At 34.5% G+C, this 14,577-nt stretch overlaps 1 long non-coding RNA gene across 1 annotated transcript; it reads right to left on the bottom strand.

The window, feature by feature from the left end:
• Positions 1–2,345: 2,345 nt before the first annotated feature.
• Positions 2,346–4,394, bottom strand: LOC103453625 (uncharacterized). The gene is made up of 3 exons (XR_011571371.1): positions 3,920–4,394; positions 3,573–3,708; positions 2,346–2,690 (listed from the first exon to the last, which is right to left on the bottom strand). It is a non-coding gene; the product is annotated as an uncharacterized lncRNA (long non-coding RNA).
• Positions 4,395–14,577: the final 10,183 nt, after the last annotated feature.

The raw sequence follows: 14,577 nt of genomic DNA, 5'->3' as shown, positions 1-14,577 counted from the left end.
GACTAGATTCTATCGTTGTGGGATGTAAGATGAGTTCTCTAATAATCCACAATATAATATCCGGTTTTTCAAGACTATTTTATACTTAATGACGTTGTTATAGTTTTATTAGCAAATACACCGTCTCATCTTTTTTATTGAAGAAAAATTATGGTTGGATAAGTCTTCATCAGTTTGTACTACTGGGTAATTTGGTTTTATATTCATTAAATAGACAAGTAAACAAAAATGGTATTTCTCAATTCAATCATTAATTACTGTTCATTAATTTTATGTATTATTGAGTAGTCAGGACTATTGAAGAATAATATCGGTCCTAATAGCCGTGGTGAGTCAAATAGTAATATTCCTTCATAATGTCATAAATAGATTCAACTTGAAATGCTAGTTTTCTTTTGTTGTTTAGTGAATCGATTTAGGTTGTTGTACTAAAAGTAGGAAGCAAATGAACCGAATAGCGAACATGTAGTAATATAAAGGATGTATTAAAGGGAAATTCAAATCCATGTTTCTAAGAACAGAAAGGAAGACTTGCCCTAGCCACTATAGCGACCCCACCCCCAACTCTAGCTCTCAACAACCATAAAAATATGACATCTCTTCTCCGAAAAAAAAGAAGAAAAAAAAACAAGATGACATCTCTTCTAAGGTGATGTCGCCTTGTTAATTTCACGAAAAGAGCCTTTGTTAATTAATTAACTCATGTTTCTTGCTTCTACATAGTCTTTGTATTATATTGATCAATTTCTATATATATTAACATTTGGATAGCTTCCTGTATTAATATTTTTTTTAACAAACAATATTATTTACACTAAGAAGAAGGCAGTGGGTTTAGTCTCACAATAGGCTAGCAATAATGTGGTTCAAATTCATCTTTGGCGAGAATCAAACCTAAGATCTCTCACTTACAAGTGAAGAGGAATACCACTAGACTGTAGTACTAAGTGGCAATACAAAGATGTTATGGGAAGGGCACAAATATCGTTTGGGATTTCTATCAAACTGGAAGATTTAAAAAACTTTTGTTCTTCAACGAATTACACTTATAATTCTTTAACTTCGTACTGTGTCAACTTTAAATCCATTAGATTGGTAACTAAGCAAAATTAATATTCCTCAATTTAATCATGAATGTTCATTTTCTATGTATCTGAGTAATCAAGACTATCAAGGATGATAGTAATCTCTCAACAACCATATGTTTACTTTTTCCCTTCATACATAAGATGACATCTCTTCTAAGGTGACGTCGCCTTGTGAGTAATCTATGAACTTTATATCCATTATATGTTTTGACAACCATACAGAAGGTGACATGACCGGTGGCAAATTGCGATACCATAGCGACGTTATCTAAAATATCGATAATAATAGATGTCAAGTGTAAAAAAACATAAAAAACTGACGTTGTATTTAATGCTAGATACATATTATTCTATTTAGTTTTATAAACTCAAAACAAATTATTGTTAAAAATGAATAATCTGTAAATTATGTATATATCTATAAACTAGATATGAATTGTTGTTCACAATGAACTATAAATTATGTAAATTATAATACAGTGGATTATTATACATAAGTACAAACAAAACTATGAAAGCAACACTGCACTTTTACTGAAAGTTAGATGAAACATTATACACCAATAGAATCACTGGCGGATCCATTAAGGGGCAAGGGGCAGGGGGGTCAATTGACCTTCTGAATTCTAGGGAATCTTCATAAATAACTTAGTGTTGCCCTTTTAAAGGTTGGAGTTGTCGTTCAAGTAATGAATTTTCTCAATTGGATGGAATTGGTAGTCTGACAAAAAAAAAATTGAGGAGACGGAGAGGAATAGAGTATATAATCATGTGTATTTGCTAATTACATTGGATTTGATTCTACTAATTGCTATGCTTCAGTGGAGTGAACCTTTTCCGCTATAACTACTGTTAAAAGTTCATTGCGTAACCCAATGGGAGATCAATGGTTGAGTAATATCATGGTGGTTTATATGGAGAACCATATTTATTCTTCTATTGATAATGAATCTATAATGTAGCGTTTTAAAAAAATGAAGACGCGTTGTAACTTGTATTGTTATTTGTTCTATAAATTATGTCTGATGGAACTATGGTTTAATTTTTAAAGTTATTATATGTCTAAAAAATGTTTGTGAACTTTTACTCGTGACCCTCCAAATCATTTTTGCTAGATCGGCCACAAAATAGCATCATGTAGTCTTTATCTTAAACCTACAAGTGAAGTTTTTGGAACCATCAATAATGTATGAAAATTAAAAAAATAAAAAAACAAAACAAAGTTTCATCATTTCAACAAGATGAAAATAGATATAACTAGAAATACATGAATTTTTGTTTTATATATAAATATCGTCAAAACTTAAAAGCACCACCATCATCTCATATGAGTGTATTAATCATACTACTAGTTGTACAGAGACTACTAAGAGAAAGCAAGAAGAACAAGACGAGATGAAAATCCAAAGGACATAAAACGATTAATTTTCACCATTTTTTCAATTCTTACACAAAGCATGAGTTATCAAACTGCAGAGGTTCTTTAGTCCACGGACCATCAAAACTATATTTGTCTGGATCTGCAGCAATATCAGTGTATGGCCCCCAGATAGTGCAGCAATATCCTTGTCAGACAGCCCCGTTCCCTCCAATGTGGCGCACCTATTATCAGAAGATAAAAGACACCGACAAGAAATTCAACTTCTATCAACATTTCCCAAACAATTTTACTGAAAATGATACACAAGCAAGCATGAAAACTTGTCATAAATCTTCAGCATTCTAAGCACATTAAGAAAGCTAAGAGATGGGGACAAGTGGGTTGAGTTTTAACATGGAGTAGCTTATAGCAATGCCATGGAACCATTTGAATAAAGAGCTCGCAACCAACACCGAGAACTGCATATTGAAGACAAAGCATATGAAGATATTAGATGATTAAAAGCTGTTTATCCAGAAAATTACACCAAGCTTACTTCAATATCTCTCTGCTAGATCTGTTTTTCCTTTTCTGTTTTTCCCTTTCTGTTTTCTAGTGTCCAAATGGAGTTTCAAATCCCCATGGCATAGAGGAGAATTCTCTCAAAGTCGTATTTACGCTTCCATTCAGCTGTTTCTCTTACACAGCTTTGCTAGTTACACTTATGGGTATACGAAAATTATAGAGGCAAAGCAAATCATACCTCTCCAATAGCTCAAAGCTCAATCTCAAACCCAATAACAGCATATAATAGAAGCGATTGGTTCCAAAACCAATGCTGAAAATTAGAAAATTAGATAGAACATGGGGTGCAAGAACAAAACAAGAGAATTAAAAAACGAATAATCTGTACATTAGCCAGAAAACAAAAATGTTGTTCTTCTCACAATTTATTTGTACCGTCTCTCTAATACAGATGGAATCCACATGCATTGGTGGGTGCTACCTCTATTAGAGAAATAGTATCAATAATGGTACAATAGTAAGTGTAGCACTATTTGTAAAAAAATATGGGTTAAATTGAATAACGATTTGACAATACGAAACCAAAGAAAAGAACATACCGCAAAATGAATAGCCTTCTTGAAGCCATTGTTGGAACCAGGAGATTACTCTTCCTCGTTCCGAATCGACCCATTCGGCCCACCCGTCTTCGTCTTGGCATCGTAGGTCCCGGCATCGTACTACCCAATTTCACACCTCCAAAAACAATCAATCATAACTCTACCAAAATCTATACGAACAATGGCATGCAAACACTACATTTACAAAAAGAAATCAAAGGCCATTCTGTAAGTATGAAACAGTATGCAATAGTTCTGTTTGGCCGAGAAAACGCAAGAAAAGGAATAGGATTTTTCATTCATCGAAAATTTTATCAAACAAATAGAGAAAGAGAGAGAGCATATACCAAACGGAGCATATCGGAGCGTAGCTACAGCTGTAAATGCGAGAGCGAAGATCACTGCGAGCCTTGTCGATTTCCTTGAGGTACTCGACTGCGACTCAGAGTGAGGGAGAGGATTTGATTTGGGGCCAGCCTGATTGAAGATCTGAGAAGAAGGCGCCAAGTTTACCAAAAAAATTGATAACGGTAGAATATTTTCCATCTTAAGATGCGGCGTGCTAATTGAAATAAATTTTTTAGAGAGGGTATCCATTGGCGTCACAACATCATTTGCGACATTACTTGAAGCAGAGTTGCAAAAGTTTTCTCGCAAACACTTGCGCTCTGTTGCAAATAGAGTGTCGCAAAGAGTCTTTTTCTTGTAGTATAGTTGTTATTAAATAATAAGTCCACGCGTTGAGACGGAAACCAACTGTTTCAGGCGTAACTATATGAATAGCATCATTCTCTAGTGTTTAAGAGTATTCTCTATTAGCATGTTTACGAATTCTCTAGTATGTCCATCAAAAAGCAAATAAATTCGTACTTGGTGAAACAAACAATGTTTACTGATGCATTCAGACTAAGGACAGATAATAATCCACCAATAGAATTAGATCTAGGGAGTTTTAATGAAAAGGGTTTGGACTAACTTTTATTTAATGAAAAACCATCATAAACTATTATTTAATAAAAATGGCTTAAATTTTAATAATAAGGACTTGAAATTTAATCAAAAAGGACAAAAACTAAATACTCTAACGAAAAAACAAGCCCATGTGCAAAACCAAACTTTTTTTTTACAGGCGCTACCCCTGACGGAAGCCCCATTCCGTCAGTTAATGCCACTACCTTACCCAGTAAACACGAAAGTGATGATGGAGGATACGAAAGCCATTAGTATACATGCTGCAAATCCACATGTCAAAGCCCCACCAATTTGAAAGCAAAATCTTTGAAAATCTTGCTTTCAACAAATATAAGCAGCATGTATATGTGTCGCACCAAATGTGAAGTACAATGCCATCTGTTCAGCAAATTTTTTAGCTTTTGTTATCATGAAACAAACTTTTCATTGGTATGCTCCAGTAAATTAATGCACATTAAATAAACGATCGAATAGACGCTTTGTGTTTTTGTTAAAATTAGATAGAGGAAATCTAAAAAACATCCCTTGGATGCTTTTTGTACTCAAATTCATATCTAAAATCATAACAAAACACCAAAATTTTATAAAAGAAATCTATTACGTTCCATATGGAGTAATTATGTTGTACCAACTGTTTAAATTGAGTTAATATTTGTTTAGACATAAGCTTTTAGGCTTTGATTGGATGACGTATTTGGGACCCATAAGCTGATGAGAGGTACTAATCTCATTTTCTTGTTAATTACTTATTTCAAATTAATGTTTGCATGTTTGTGATCCATAAACTTAGTAATGTTTATAACTCACATCAATGTTTATGATTATGTTTTTTTTTTTTTTTGGAAACTAGTTTATGATTATGTTTGGTCTGAATTATGTTTAGAAGTCTCATGCAATTGCCTTGGATCTATCTCATTATAAAATTGAACTCATGTGTGTGTATAGTGTTCCGTTTGAGAAATAATCAGTGTTTAGTTTACGAAACAGTGATAATACTAGTGTTCTGTTTGAGAAATAATCAGTGTTTAGTTTATGAAACAGTGAATAATTAATGTTTAGTTTACGAAACAGTGATAGTACTAGTGTTCCGTTTGAGAAATAATCAGTGTTTAGTTTACGAAACAATGATAGTACTATTGTTCGTTTGATAAATAGTCACTGTTTAGTTTACGAAACAATGATAGTACTAGTGTTCCGTTTAAGAAATAGTCAGTGTTTAGTTTACGAAACAGTGATAGTAATAGTGTTCCGTTTAATAAATAATCAATGTTTAGTTTACGAAACAATGATAGTACTAATGTTCGTTTGATAAATAGTCACTGTTTAGTTTACGAAACAGTGATAGTACTAGTGTTCGTTAGATAAATAGTCAGTGTTTAGTTTACGAAACAATAATAGTACTAGTGTTCCGTTTAAGAAATAATCAATGTTTAGTTTACGAAACAGTGAAAGTATTAGTGTTCCGTTTGAGAAATAGTCAGTGTTTAGTTTACGAAACAGTGATAGTACTATTGTTCGTTTGATAAATAGTCAGTGTTTAGTTTACGAAATAGTGATAGTATTAGTGTTCGGTTTTAAAAATAGTCAGTATTTAGTTTACGAACTAGTGATACTACTAGTTTGATAAATAGTTCAGTTTGCTTTGGTAAAAAAGTGTGGTTTAGTTTGATAAATAGTTCAGTTTGTTTTGGTAAAAAAGTGTGGTTTTCTAGTTCATTTTGATAAATAGTTCAGTTTGTTTTGGTAAAAAAGTGTGGTTTAGTTTGATAAATAGTTCAATTTGTTTTGGTAAAAAAAGTGTGGTTTTCTAGTTCAGTTTGATAAATAGTTCAGTTTGCTTTGGTAAAAAATTGTGGTTTTCTAGTTCACTTTGATAAATAGTTTAGTTTGCTTTGATAAAAAAGTGTGGTTTAGTTTGATAAATAGTTCAGTTTGCTTTGGTAAAAAAAATGTGGTTTTCTAGTTCACTTTGATAAATAGTTTAGTTTGATAAATAGTTCAGTTTGCTTTTGTAAAAAAGTGTGGTTTTCTAGTTCACTTTGATAAATAGTTCAGTTTGATAAATAGTTCAGTTTGCTTTGATAAAAAAGTGTGGTTTAGTTTGATCAATAGTTCAGTTTGCTTTGGTAAAAAACTATGGTTTTCTAGTTCACTTTGATAAATAGTTTAGTTTGCTTTGGTAAAAAAATGTGGTTTAGTTTGATAAATAGTTCATTTTGATAAATAGTTCAGTTTGCTTTGGTAAAAATCAAAGCAATTAACTAAAGTAATCACAATTTCCTAACTTTTAATTTGAACACATCACAATTTCCAACACAATAATCCAAAATTAACTAAGCTAATCAGTTAAGTAAAAATCAGGAGTGCAGATCTTCGGCACCGAAAATCATATGTGGCCTCTCATTGGCTTCCCTCAAAATTTACACTTGTCCCTCAATTGATTCAATATAACACTGTTAACTATCCAAATAAAAACTCTGAAACAAAAAAAGGAAAATAGCAGCCCATTACCCAGTCTTCACCTACAAAGATAGAATCCCACATCAACAATGAAAAGAGGTCAAACCATATGGAAATTGGATGATTGTGATAAACTATTTAAGATGTATATGTACTAGAAAAGTAATTAAAAGAAATTTTCAGAGATAATTAGATAATAAAAACTCATTCCTCATATTAAAAAGGAGGTGCCAAATGAAGCACCTAACAAATTGAAAAGCAAAAGCATGAAGAAATAGCTCTGACCGTTTGTTCAAGCTCTTGACCTCCTCTTTTGTCATTTGCCCTCCAAGCCCAGTAGCTCCAGCTTCTGGAATGTAAAGAGAATGCAGGAATGTAAAGAGAAAACTTGTTATGAAATGGTCATATGGAATTTGTAAGCATATTTTGGCTATCAGTAGAGTCCACACCTGAGTGACTACAACCAACGTAGACTGAGAAAAGAATAATGGGTTGATCTCTCCAGATACTATTCGATAAATTTCGCCAAATCGTCAGACATTATCGTGGTTAATTGGAAATGCAAAATAAAATTAATAGAGTTTAGTAGATCTAAAGCATATAGATTCAGTAAACATAAGCTAGTTAGTAGTAAATTTGATTACTTTCGAGTGTACCAGAGAGAGAATACAAAGCAATGACTGCACAAGGTTATGCGAAATCGAATCACCTATGAAGGCCCATGATTTGATCCTCAAGGACTACACCAAACAAAAACACCGAAACAGGGGCATAAATAAAATAAAATACTTACAATTGTCATGTGTTTGGGAGTTATTTCCAGGAAAATCAACAATTTTAGAGTTTTGAATTTGAACAGGAAGTAAAGAAGAATCACAAACAGAAGAGGAGGAGGATTCTGTTTCTTGCACCGCTTCCTAAAGTCTACATCATCATTCAAGGCGGTTAAAAGATCCTAATACCTTTCAAAAACATCAAGCTCAGACTCTTCCTCTGAAGGAGACATTAAATCATCAATGAAAAATCCAAGATCCCAAAAAGCTCAAATCTAAATAATATAGCATAATTGTGGTACCTCTAATGGCAGGTCGGGGACCGTCCCGGACATCTCGAACTTCTCCTCGGCCTTGACCCCATCATGGATTGAAAGGGTGGCGTCACTATCATTGTCGACATTATATAATAAATGTCATCAGTGACTGGGTTTAATAAATGCATACCCAAAGCTTGGGCTTCGCTTCCCATGACGGAGGAAGAGGTGGATCTTGATATGGAAAATTACTTGATGAATGGGAGAATCATGGAATCAAGTCATATGGGATCTTGTTGATTTAATAGAGAAAAAGATCAGTGATTGGTTCATGAAATGAGAAAATAGCTGAGAGAAAATTAATATCAGATCCATAGAATCTTGTAGAAATTGTACAAAGGCTTTCTCTCTTCATCTGGAATGAAACAAACTAAATAAACGGAGCAACGTTTGCCGTTAAGGGTTAAATTAGAAATTCGTGCTTGGGCCAATCTTTCTTGGACTCATTTAATGTTGGGCTTTGTCCTAACCATTAAATAAAATTATAATGTGGTTTTTGGTTAAGATTTAAAGTTTTGGAGCCCTTATCATTAGTTTTCCTTTAGATTTATGCAATCAATTGAACATGTCAAGTAAAATCATATTCAGTTGAATCCAAACTATACCATGCTAAATAAAGACAGAAAAGGATACAACAGTAGAAACTTCTAAGAATAGACATAAAAGAATTTTATGATCTGAAAACTTCTAATAGGAAGAGAAAAGTTTAATGCACTCACAACATCCTCCATTGTGGTACGCCATCCTTGCATGGATGACAAACCATATCTAACACAGCCATTCTCACAAATTTCAGAGAACTTTTCAGTTTTAGGAGTGCTCAGATTGCACCCATTCTGATCTGAAACTAAATAAGAACTCAATCAAAAACTTTAATCCTACAATTCAATGCTGAAAAACTAAAGTAGCCAGAAACCAAAAGACACTTGTACGGACGTTACAAAAATACAGGACACGAAACACATTAAAACTTCTAGAAACTCGAAGGATATAATTCTCCTCTCCTTATATTCTTCCCCTTTCTCTAACCAAATAAAAATTCCCCAAAATATGCACAAAAGTTTCTAAAAAAAAAAAACAATACAAAATTAATGCAAGCAAAGAAAAAGAAACGAAAGCTCTTATGTCTCTGTTAGTTTTTTAGTAACCAGCAATGAAATGTTTCATCATCTCACCAATTAATTAATAAGTGAATAAACAAATTACTAAACTTTCTTAATCACAAAAAGCACAAACCAAAAAACGAAAATCATTTACTTTAATGACAAAGTACTCTGGAGTCTGAACGGTTACATTTTTTTATTGTTTAAAAACTGAAAATCTACAAAGTGTTAACATTTGCACGTATATCAAAAAAGGCATTATCGCTTGCATTTATCCTTTAAGAAAACTGACAACAACTATAACATAAACTACCAAATACCAAATTAAATACTCGAACATGACAACCCCAAACATAAACAAAATTCTATATGAATTCAAACCAATATTAATTAGGGCAAAAGAACCCCAAAAATAAACAAAATTTCAAACCAATTAAAAAAACACTCAGGCCAAAATAGGCCAACCGGTGCGTTCCTCATCCTTCCCTCCTTCCCTTGTTTTTTTTACCCTGATGCCATTAATCTCTCTCCTCTTAGAATTATATAAACAACAGCAGAAAACATTAATACAGTAATGAAAATAAACACAGACCCTTAAAGAGAAAAAAAAAAGAAAAAAAAACCCAATCACGCTTCAACTTCATGTTTATATCAATGTTTTAAAAAACTAGCCTCAGGACGCGCCTAGGGTGCCTTTGAGGCTAGGCGTGAAGGCTAACGCCTCTGTTTTGAGGGAATGGGTGTAAGGTGTTGTCGGAGCCGCCTAGGCGGCGGAAGACGTTGCCGGAGCCACCTAGGCGCACCTTAGGGGAATTTTTTTTTTTATTATTTTTTTTAACTCTCAAACCCAAATTTTGGTAGGTTTGAACTATCTCATACCTCTTCCTTGCACTATCATCTCTTTGCTTTTTTATTTTTATTTTTATTTTATTTTATGGATATGTGTGTTGTCTGCTTGCATTGTTATATGTGTGCTCATTGTGCTTTTCATCCTCTATTATATATATATATATAATATGTATATAGATGTGAATATATATATTTATAATATATGTATACGCTTAGTGTATATATTAAAATATTTAAGTCCTGTGAAGCTTTGCCTCATGCCTAGGCCGGGTTATTCCTCGGGCTCCTCGCCCATGTCTCACACTTTTAATACACTGATTTATATAAAAGAGATGAGATTATTGGAAATACAGAACCTTGGTTAGAGTGCAAGAGCAAGACTAAATGAAATGATGAAACTTAAAAGAGAGATATTACATGGATCAATCGTCATTATACGAAGGCCTAATCGGATAAATGGTCCCCGTGGTCATAAGGTATTCGGATGATAGCCCTTGTGATAAAAAAATTCGGATTTAAACCCCTGTGGTCACAGTCTGTTAGGATTTAAACCCCTGTGGTCTAAGTTTGTTAGGATTTATGCCCTTCTGTAAAATAATGATGACGTGGCTGCCACATATATGCCACGTGGATGCCAAATGTCTGCCAAGTGGCAAAAATAATAATTTTTAATTTTTTAAAAAAAAAACCTGAATTTTTACAAAAAAAAAAACCCCATATCTGCAAGAAGAAGAAGAAGAAGGAAGAGGGAGAGGGAGGAGGGTCGCGCAGGGAGAGGGCTCCGGCGAGGAGAGGAGCTGGTCTCCGGTGGGAAGAAGAAGAAGAAGAAGCTGGTCTCCGGCGGGAAGAATAAGAAGAAGAAGAAGAAGGAAGAGGGAGAGGGAGAGGGAGGAGGGTCGCGCGGGGAGACCGGCGAGGGGGGAGCTGGTTTCCGGCGGGAAGAAGAAGAAGGAAGAAGGAGAGGGAGGAGGGTCGCACGGGGAGAGGGCTCCGGCGGGGGGGAGCTGGTCTTCGGCGGGAAGAAGAAGAAGAAGTCCGATCGGGGGGGGGGGGGGAACGGCTGGAGGGCGGGGGGGGAGCTTCTTCTGCAGATCTGGGTTTTTTTTTTTGTTGTAAAAATTCAGGTTTAAAAAAAAATTAAAAATTATTATTTTTGCCACGTGGCAGACATTTGGCAGCCACGTCAGCATTATTTAACAGAAGGGCATAAATCCGCATTATTTAACAAAAGGGCATAAATCATAACAAACTTAGACCACAAGGGTTTAAATCCGAATTTTTTTACCACATGGACTATTATCCGAATACCTTATGATCACGGAAACCATTTATCCAATTAGGCCTTATACGAAACATGGAAACTGGTAGTGCAGCTGGATGCCTCAGGATCCTCAGCCCCACAAAAGTCGTAGAACTTGGCAGCATATGGTGGATTGTCGGGTCCCAATTCATAGTACCTTATATTGATAAATAAAATAAAATAAAATAAAAATAAAAAAACATCAATCAAGTAAAGCTGTCATTTCTAATTAATCAAATACCAGACCCTATGAAATATAAAAGCACGGTTATTGAAGAGAAAATTTTCTCTCTCCCCCCTCAATATTTCCAGTCGACTGGGAAATAGAAAATACAACCCAAAATGCCCAAAAAGCAGAAGCTTAAAGACCAAAATAGAAAACAAAAAGGCATTCGAAAAGAGAAAGTCGTTAAAATTTACCCAAAATGTACAGAGGTCCAGATCTCAGATAAATTAATTTCAGGATCAAACACTAAAGGGATAAGAAACTTTACCCTTTTCTCATTTGCAGGTACCAAAATCAATTTACAAAATTAAGGTTAGGGTTTTCATATTCTCTATTGGGTAATGAAAGTCATGTGAAAAGTTCGGAAATAACCAAACCAACATCCAATTTAGTACCACCTCTGGATAAGAATGTTTTCTTCCAACTTTGAAGTCTTTTTTCCATCTTTTCTACAACTAGATCCCAAAATGTAATTGTTCTTGGCCTTCCCCCAAGAGGGAGACCCAAATACTTTATTGGCCAACTACCCACCTCACAATTTCAAGAATATGCCATTATTTTAATTTTCTCACAATTTGTTTATTCCAACCAAAGAACACTTTGCTTTGTTAATTTTCAAACCTGAAACAGTACAAAATAAATGGAGCAACTCTAATACATTGTTCCAAACTTCCTCATCCCCTGCCAAGAAAAAAATGGTGTCATCAGCAAATTGAAGATGCGAAATCTCCACATTTTCTTGCCCCATGCATAAACCTTTGATCAGATGATTCTCTTGTGCCTTCTCCAACAATCTACTCGAGACATCAACTAATATGGTGAAAAGAAAAGGTGACAGTGGATCACCTTGTCTCAAACCTCTTAAAGCTTTAAATTTTTCTAGGCCTCCCATTGATCAAAACTGAGAAATTTGCGGAACTTAGGCAACCCTGCACCCATTTCCTCCATCTATTGCCAAAGCCTTTTCTTTGTAAGACTTCATCCAAAAATCTCCACTCCACATGATCATAAGCCCTTTCAAAATCAATCTTGAACACCAAACCCTCCTCTTTCTTCTGCCTCACGTCTTCTACAACCTCGTTTGCAATGAGGACAGCATCCAAAATTTGTCTACCTTTAACAAAAGCTCCTTGAAATGGAGAGATTGTGCTGCCCATAACCTCCCTTAGTCTTGATGCAAGCACTTTCACCACAATCTTATATAAACTAGTAACTAGGCTTATAGGCCTGTGGTCCGTCACTTTCCACCACTCTATGTATAAAAGCCCGACCCACCCTTTGCAAAAGAACTGGAACAAAGAGCAAAGAGTTGGACCAAAACTTTGTCCAGTTCATAGACATCATGATTTCTGCTTTTATTTAAGCTATGCTACCAGACCACAACCTCCCTTATCACAAAACCTCAAATAAATTAAAATAAAAATAAAAATTAGTGCAAAAGAGCCCAACCAATTTTCTCTTCCACCCCTGCTCTCCCGTTTCTTCGTCTAATTGTTTTACCATGCCATAACATGTTTTACAGAAATCAAAGGTCCAACATCCAGTAGTAAAACAATAGCCCAAATAATTATTAAAAAAATAAAAAGAGAAGAATTGACATAAACCCAACAATGATTAAACACTTACCCAGCTCCAAAATTACCTCGTCATAAGCATCTCCTCCAAAGTTCTGCCGAAACGACGACAGATCAGACAGCGCCCAGCACGAAAACTTCACCCCGTCGTGCGTCACAACTGAATCAATGGCGTCTCTCGTATCCTTACTCGATTTTATCATCGCCACATTCCTACACATAAAAAATAATAATAAATAAATAAGTATTAAATTTAAGGGAAATTTAGTACCGATTTAACACGACCTTACACAAAGCTTAAATCTCTACCCAAAATCTTCACAAATCAAACTTGGGTTTAACCAAATATTTAAAATTTACCTGCCACTGTTGCCCTCCAACTTGATCCAGCGGAGTAGGGCGATGGTTTTGCCGGCGAACATAGGACCCATGATGACATGGACCTCACCGGAGGTAGAAAAGTCACTGGTGGGGGAATGGAGGGCTTGAATGAGGCCATGGATTCGTGTTTTTTTTTTTGGAAAATTTTATTTGAACTCATATAACATTTATATTATTTTTAATGAAAAAATTAATATCACTTTAAAACCAATTTTATACCTATTTATACCCTCATAAATCCAATTCAAAATGTGAATTTATCTTTATACCCATTTAAAAAATAAAATCCCAATTGAATAGTTTGATGAAGTTTCTACTTGTTTATGAATCTCCAATTTACTTTCTTGATATCCATGCGCCCATGATTGTATTTGCATAAGCATAAAGTACATGCTTTCATATGTCTAATAATAACTTTTCATATGTCTATACTTAAAACACCATAGAAAATAAACTAATAATAACTTTTCTTTCTATGCAGATATTGTGATATGTGGCACTTAGGCAGGAATGCTAGGGGTATTGATGAAGCTGCCATAGGTATAGAGAATGGTGATGGACAATTTGTGTGGCCCGAAGTGGTGGAGGATGAGCTTGCCAAGCTCTACTATGGAGATGATGTGTTATACTCAAAGGTGACTTATCGTTGAGAACACTCACATCCTTCTCAAGTTGGGAAACCACTTTTTTTTCCGTTGAAATATTCAACCAAGAACAGAGTTTTAAGTTCAAGGTGAGGCTTCACCACCACCTACAAAGCGAAACCCAAACCCCCAAACCCATCTTCTCAACTCTTAGTGTTGATGGCCGTAAATTGAAACTCAAAAACTCATGTTTTCAACTTTATAAAAAATAGAAATCAAATGAAAAAAATACATTTCAACATATAATTAACGTAAGGTTTTAGCCAACGTAGGATAAACATTACATGATGGTAAGATTTAGTAGACCTCACATTGATGAATTATATTTATGGAAACCAAAACTTTCTGCCAAGTTTTTTGAGAAAATATTCCCGATGCTTGAATTCAATCGCTTGGTGGAAATTCC

The sequence above is a fragment of the Malus domestica genome, chromosome 09, assembly GCF_042453785.1.
Source record: "Malus domestica chromosome 09, GDT2T_hap1".
NCBI lineage: Eukaryota > Viridiplantae > Streptophyta > Magnoliopsida > Rosales > Rosaceae > Malus > Malus domestica.
Note: the sequence above shows the minus strand (reverse complement) of the source record. Positions and strands in the feature narration are given on the sequence as shown.